General features: G+C 41.2%; 1 protein-coding gene across 6 annotated transcripts in view; it reads right to left on the bottom strand.

Annotated features, from left to right (window-relative positions):
* LOC122242778 (uncharacterized) overlaps nt 1-7,500 on the bottom strand; it is a 402,592-nt gene that overhangs the window by 120,480 nt on the left and 274,612 nt on the right. The window lies entirely within an intron of this gene.

A 7,500-nucleotide genomic window follows, 5' to 3' on the forward strand; every position in this document is an offset into this window, starting at 1 on the left:
GCCATGCATTGGGGACTGAAACATTGTAGTCAGACATTTGCTCGTCTTAAACCAAACAATAGGATACATCAAAGTGGCGGGTTGCACCGCGCCACTCCAGTCCACCCTCACCCACTCTTCATTAAAGTGTCATAAATTCAGACAAATCATAATTTGCGGCGGCGTCTCCCCCGGCGATTTCCCGTCTCACACCTCAATAATGTTGACGTTTGTGTCGAAATATATCATTCACCAAGAGGCGTGCGCGGACACTCCAGGCAGGTGTTCAGTCGCGGAGAAACTACAAAGGCAACACGGTTACACACAAAACACAGAGCCATAAAGGAAATAGGTATAATTACCGTCCATATATCTGAGTGGTGTCAGCGGGATGTCCACGGGCATATAATCTAACAGGCACTCACACACGGCGCTGTAAATCATTCACTGAAGACTGTCTCGAGATCACGCTCCATGCTTTCCTTCGCCTCAGTCACACAACTCTCACTCTCCATCCAAGCTTACTTCCAAGCTGAGACCATTAACCTCTTTGTTATCTGAGATTAGTAAAACCTGTTCCACGGTTATCCCGGATCAACTAATCGGCCATCAACGTCTCTCACTTTCTTATTTCTTTTCTAGATGTAAGCCATTTGGTTCATCTGAGACAGCTGGCTAGAGATACGGCTTTGACCTGTCGCTAGATTCGACCTATTTATTTAAATAATGATTCATATCGTGTACTGATCGTCTTACCTTACTGCTTTTGTACTTAAATATTCATACGGATGTGACACTCCCAACAGTAGCAGGTCTAACAATGTATCTCTCACTATCACGATCACTTTTACAGAACTTTTCCGGACACAGACATGAGAAGCAACTTTACTTCAGCCATAATAATTAAATATTCCTGTTGCATACAGGAAATACATTACTTTAAAGACGGGTAAGCTCCCCATCAATTCATCTCCAGCCTATCTTTACCGGCTATTATCGCAAACAAACTTGTTCAAGCACACATGCGATGAGCAGCGGTACCTATGTGTCGTGACGAACCTATCATTGTTAATGCTTGTAAAATGAACATCATGACTGACCCTTCGCCTTGGTTCATAATCGATATTGATCTCCCTTCCTTCCCGAAGAGGACCACAGCGATGCTCTTTGCTTAGTGTTATCTCGGTCTAAATCTTAGGGTGAGAGCGTGTCACACAGCCGGGGGTTGTGTACCTTAGGGGAAGTAAACGTACCAATAGTTACGTGTGGGTTTTATGAAGAGACCTTTGCACAGCAGGATACAGGGGAACGGGGTGGGGGACGTCACCAGAGAAAAGGTGGGGCAGAGGCAGCAGAAGAAAGAGAAGAGAAAGGACAATAAATGGGGGAGATGGGAGGTGGTAAGGGAGGACTAAACACTAGAGGGTCTATTCATCAAAGTAAGAGTGTGGACTTAAAAGCGTGGTGGTTTTTGGTGCCAGAACTCTAGTGCTAGGGATGGGTCTTCTCCACTTTTGTTTTGTGTTGTTAGCGTTGATGCCTTGTTCGTGCTCATTTTCTCTCCTTATAGGTGGACAAAACATTTCTTCGGGCAGATTTAAAAAAAAAAACTAATCTGAAAGAAAACAAAACGTGAACAGAAATCCTAATTTTCTAAGAGACATATTAGGATCAAATCATCGTATTGGAAATGAGCTATGCATCTGCAGTATGGTGACCATATTAGTGAGTACAAAATAACAAGTCACAAAGCTGGAAGTAGACACAATATCTATGGCCGGCGGAAAGGCAAGATTTTAATCTCGTGTTCCCCAACGCCTGCATTCTGGCCAGAACATCAGCATCCATACAAATCCTATTTTTTCTTGTCCTGCGCATGTCAGAGCAATTGCACTCGGTTCACTTGACACCTCCGACAGTTCCTCTGCGAAGAAGCTACGTTACCTGAAACTTAATTGAACAGGCGAATGGCGAGACCACACGTATGCAGCCATTGGATATCTTGGCTACTGCCTAAAAATGGCCACTATTAAGAAGCAAGGGGAGAAATCAAGTTCTTTCCCGATGGAAGTGGGGAGGAAAGGTTTTTCTTACAAGACGGAAATTATGGAGACACTCCTGTAAAACGAAATGCGGTGGAGTGGGGAGGGAGCATGTCACGGGTCGGTGCCCAGGAAGGTCGTCGAGTAGGTCCCATGTTCGCTGAACGTCGTTAACCCTCGACCCAAAAACAGCAGGTGCAACATCACTATCAACACATCTACGTTACCGAGAGATGCAATAAAGCAAAATCAGGATGTCCGCGAGCGTGCAGCTGACGATGCTGCCCCTGTATGTGGTCTTATCACCTCGAGGCAAAACTATGACTCAGACTGAGCCTGGGGTAACATATGCTTTGGACCAAACATCATTGGTGCGGCAGATAATGTATAATTGAATTAATATTCCATGACGTTAACGTGGGCGCCGATGGGTAGGGAAGATTGCGTAAGAGTCAAAAAGTGGCGAAGGTACTGTGGAGGAGAGCTGTTGGTGGTGATAATGCATACGTGATGAGGTGTAGTGAACTTATAAAATATAAAAGGAACTCGATTATATCCACATATTGGAGACGAAATTGTGAGATACATTGTTTCAACTTCTCCGAGTTCGGACACGAATATACGTGAACAAAACACTAGATTTCAAGTAAAGAGACATTAAGAGCTTAACTGTAGTGCAGGTGAAAGCAACAAACAATATGTAGAAGCGGGGTCAATACAGCGAAGGTGACATCAACATGGACAAGAAAAGGTCATGCTAGCGAGAGTTACATGGATGTGGGCAGGCGGTGAGAGAAGTTGGCCGAGGCAGCAAATAACAAAGGAACTGCAGATGCTAAATTTCCTTTATTTCAAAGTCTGTCAGGCTCTTTGTAAACAGAAATTAATTTTACGCGTTGAAGGATATTGTCATTCCGAAATTGAGGCTCATAGACATCCACTGCTTATGAATCACACATCGATAATTTCTAGTCTACCGCTATTCTGTCATGTAATGAAATCAATTTCTCATTAGGACATATTTTATTATGTCTATTCCAGATCAGAACGTAGTCTATTTGGATATTGTTAATATCCAAGACATTTTGGAAAATCATAATACTAATGAACTGTTATTGGTATTGAACAATTCTTATGATTATGGAGGAATGGAACAAGAGAAACAATTACAACGGTCTGCTTTTAATACGTGTAAACATTCCTAAACAGTCACAACTCTAAAAAAAATGTTCATCGATAAAAACTAGTCCCCTTTACTCGTTCAGCTTGACCTCTGCCTGTCTAAATCAATTACAACGACAGGTTAGCCAAACCTAATCTGATGATCAAATTAAATTATACATGTACATCAGACCCATATGTCTATATAATGCCAAAACAATTGTATACAAATTTATATACATAGCCCTTCGAGTATAGAGCAGACTTCGAGTATAGACCCGCAACGGTTATCAAATCTACGTCCTGAATAAGACTGCATTGCAATAGGATGTATAAAACATTTCACCGCATAATGAAAACCTCCAAATGCATAAACAGACAAAACAAGTAAAGGAGACAGAGAACATGGGAAAGCAGGAGACTCACTGACAACTAGATTGAATGAAAAGACAAACCGGATGGAGGGATTATGTAGTGAGAGGGAAAGAAAACACAGTCCACCTGGTGAAGGCAGCGAGGAGTAAAAATTTGGTGAGGGGTGAAGATCGGGAGAAGGGAGAGGTCAGAGAGGTGGCGGTCGCGCCCGGGTGGATGGCGGCTGGAGTCGACAGCAGGTGTGCTGGGATTTTACAAAAAAAAAAAGGGGGGGGGGTGAGATGCTGTATCTCCTTGAAGGGCTTTTACATGATGGGGAGGAAGATGTTGCGACTCCCTTACAGGGTATTACATGATAGAGGACAAGGCGCTGTGACTCCAAGGTAGAAGAGACCCAGAAAACTCTAGCAGACGTAACATAAGAATATTTAGACCTTCATGTTTACTCTACCTCAACCTATGCCTCAGCAGTAAGCCAAGTAAAAAAACAAAAAATACACAAAACACATGTGTACCTAATCTCCACATGACGCATCCAATATATTCTTTTTCTTCCTTTTACATTAAATTATACCATGCCGACTGTATAAGGCTGAGGAATGCAGTCTTAATTAGGGGGGCCACTCTAATGGGCCCGGGGTCTTTTCCTTTCCGACCGGATGCAAACGCGCAATGCCAGCCCTCCAAAAGAGACAGGTTTCTTTTTATCGACAGAACAAATTACTCCTCGTGGGGTTATTAAATGCATTGGGGGTTAGTGTCAACGAGGCCTGAACTTTCCGGGAAATGCTGAGTACCTCATCAGATTATAGCCAGGTGTTAAGTGTGTGGAATAGCCTTGACGTATTGATGTTGCTTCCCACTAATTAACTGCATCAACGCTGACTTACGAAAACATCGGAACGTATTCGTTTATCTGATGGCTCTCACCCTGCCATCTGTAAACGCGACCTAACATCACTATCATTTAACTTACTTTCACAAAGGTATCGAAAAAACTAATTCAGCCCTTAAACACACGGTATAGGAAATATAGACAATTATTGGAATTATTGGAATTCTGTAATTATGCGCCTTTCCTATATTGCTCAAAACTTAATAAATCGACTTGCAGTAAACATTGGCTACTTAACTATTGTTGTAAAAGAGAATGAGAAAAGAGCAGAGAGAAAAAAAAAGCTAATGAATATGTACTAAAAACATCACGTTGAGTAAGTAGCAATTCCACTGCTCCTTTCCACGGTGTTTTCAAGGAGCAGGAAGTCGAGAAGGAAACTCGTGCGGGAGCGCCTACGTGCGGCCGCCATCCAGCCAAGGATCACAGCCGCCGATTGGAGTGTAAGCCCGACAGCGCGCGTGAGTGTCATCCCAAGTTGACTACGCCGTTGACGTGCCGACCTTTAGCTGGTGTCTTGTCGGTGACGTGATCCTCGTCGTCGCCATAACGAGGCGCCTCTCTAGCATTATGGTTCTACTAAAAGTAATGATTTACATAATAATCCACACCAAAATGGCCAGACAGGAATGCTGAGCGAAGAAAACACTTCGCAGGGTATTATCATCTTGGATGTCTATTCTGCCTGATACGAGGGGCCCCGGAGTTGTCTGATCGGCTGGCGCATATTCTTGCGCTCCTCGCTGGTAAAGCGAGTCAAAGAATATTTATATACACCATATTTGCACTGCACATGCGGGAATTTTCGTCTCCGAAAGGGCTTCCGAGATATTTGAGTATTGAACCAGTGCATTAGCAAGTATTTTTACATATATATCTAAAGTACTGCAAATTAAACATTTCCCGAAAATAATGGGTAAAATCGTTGGGAAATACAAATGAGAAAGGGATCTTTCCCTTTGGGGAAAGATTGAAAATAATAAAAATAACTACAGATTTTTTCTTTTTTTTTAATGGTCTCTATCAAAAATAAGGATACTGTTAAACACAGAAATGTCCTGGCTTACTTGTGATCTTACTTTGCTCTTTATTTTATCAAAATATCTTTTCACCGTGTACTTTCGTTTTTACCGCTCTGAACTAGTATCTTCCAGATTTTTTTTTTCTTTTTTTTTGCCAATTTTCTTAGTCAGCAGCCTGCCTGGATCAGAATATGCATTTACAAACACAAAGCAGTAAGGAAGTCAAAGTCACCTCTCCATACCTATAAAGCTTCTAACCCAACGTTAGGACCGCTCTGGCCCACTCCCACAGCTTAGCGGAGCTTGCGCCCCATCTGCCCTGGACATCCTGGTCCAGCGGGAGACAGGTTTGTTGACCTGGGAGGACTGGACCCTGGATTGCGCGAACCACCATCTCATAAACTGTCGCAAGCTCGTACTATTCCTTTATATAGCAACGCCGGATAGCTAATGGCTTTGGAACGGGCACGAAACATTTTGTCAGAATAAACTTACCTGAAAAGTGAACAGTACATTTTGCCGAGACATTCATAACCTGGTCCGCAACGTTCATGAAGTTGGGCAAATGGTCAGGGGGATGCGGGCTATCAATGGGTCTGTCGGTTGACGGCAGCCGAACGTGATTCCCAAGCTGGAAATCCTCGGCTCCTTATCGCATGAACACTCATGACAACAATGTCTCATATAACATACATACATACATACATACATACATACATACACACAAACACACATCTATCTATCAATCAATCTATCTATCTATATATACATATAAACATTATATATATATATATCTATATATATATATATATACATATACATATACATATACATATACATATATATACATATACATATATACACACACACACACATATATGTGTGTGTGTGTGTGTGTGTGTGTGTGTGTGTGTGTGTGTGTGTGTGTGTGTGTGTGTGTGTGTGTGTGTGTGTGTGTGTGTGTGTGTATTTATATACATATATTACAAAACAAGCAATATGCATCGCAAAAAAAATCCGATTTCTAATGAATAACTTACAATAGACCAATGTCTCCACAAAGTCAAAGGATATTCAAGTAAAGTCTGACAAAGAATAAGAATAAAAATAAATCCATACCACAAAGCAAGTTCCACTAGACAAACAACAGACGTCTAAGTAAGGGACGTCTGTGTAAATTTGTTTACAGAGAGAAAGAAGGGTTCCCTGGCTCGTAATAATGGGATGCCATTATAAATGTCTATTTATCATACTATAGAGCCGGTGTAATTTGAATACTGTAATTGTAGTTTCTTAACATTCGGCAATGATTGATGAATATCATTAAGTAAAAAAAGTATATAATCAAGTAATACGGACACTGAAACTTGATATTACCAAAGTTGCAAAAATGCCAGTACTCCATTCCATTCCAGCCTTGCTTAATGTACTGACGATCATACTTCGGCACCACATCAGAAGGCGGCGGTCAAGTTAAAACCTTTAATACTAGTTCAACACTTTCTTCACGCGGATGAGTCAGATGACGTCCTAATACGTTTAGGGATTTAAAATTTCATTTGATAGAAAGAATGGTTACCATTTTACTAAATCTAGTCTTTTATCATTAATTTGCTAACAAGATCACAGTTGCTGAGGTATTTTAATTTGGACAGGGAAAGTGTATTAACTATAGCAATATAGTAAACTAAAATCAATATGATATCCTATTTTCATATATATATCATGCTCAAATGAAATAAAGAAAGGAATAAATAAATAGACACATACATACACATATACACAAATGCGCACACACACACACACACACACACACATACACAAACACACACATATAGTTTGTTTCCGTGTAGACAGACAAAAACTGAACACGTCTACATTCTATCCGCAGCATTTTGCACTTATACCAGACTCTGTGAGGAAAATTTTTGTCAAGAAAATCACTCTTATCCGTATGTACAAACAAATATGCACTGCCTACAAGGCTGTAATACTAAGGTGTCGCGACAAAACTGCTGATTCCAAA

This window comes from Penaeus japonicus, unplaced genomic scaffold (assembly GCF_977035675.1).
Source record: "Penaeus japonicus unplaced genomic scaffold, GWHDUDI00000001_assembly GWHDUDI00000002, whole genome shotgun sequence".
Lineage (NCBI taxonomy): Eukaryota > Metazoa > Arthropoda > Malacostraca > Decapoda > Penaeidae > Penaeus > Penaeus japonicus.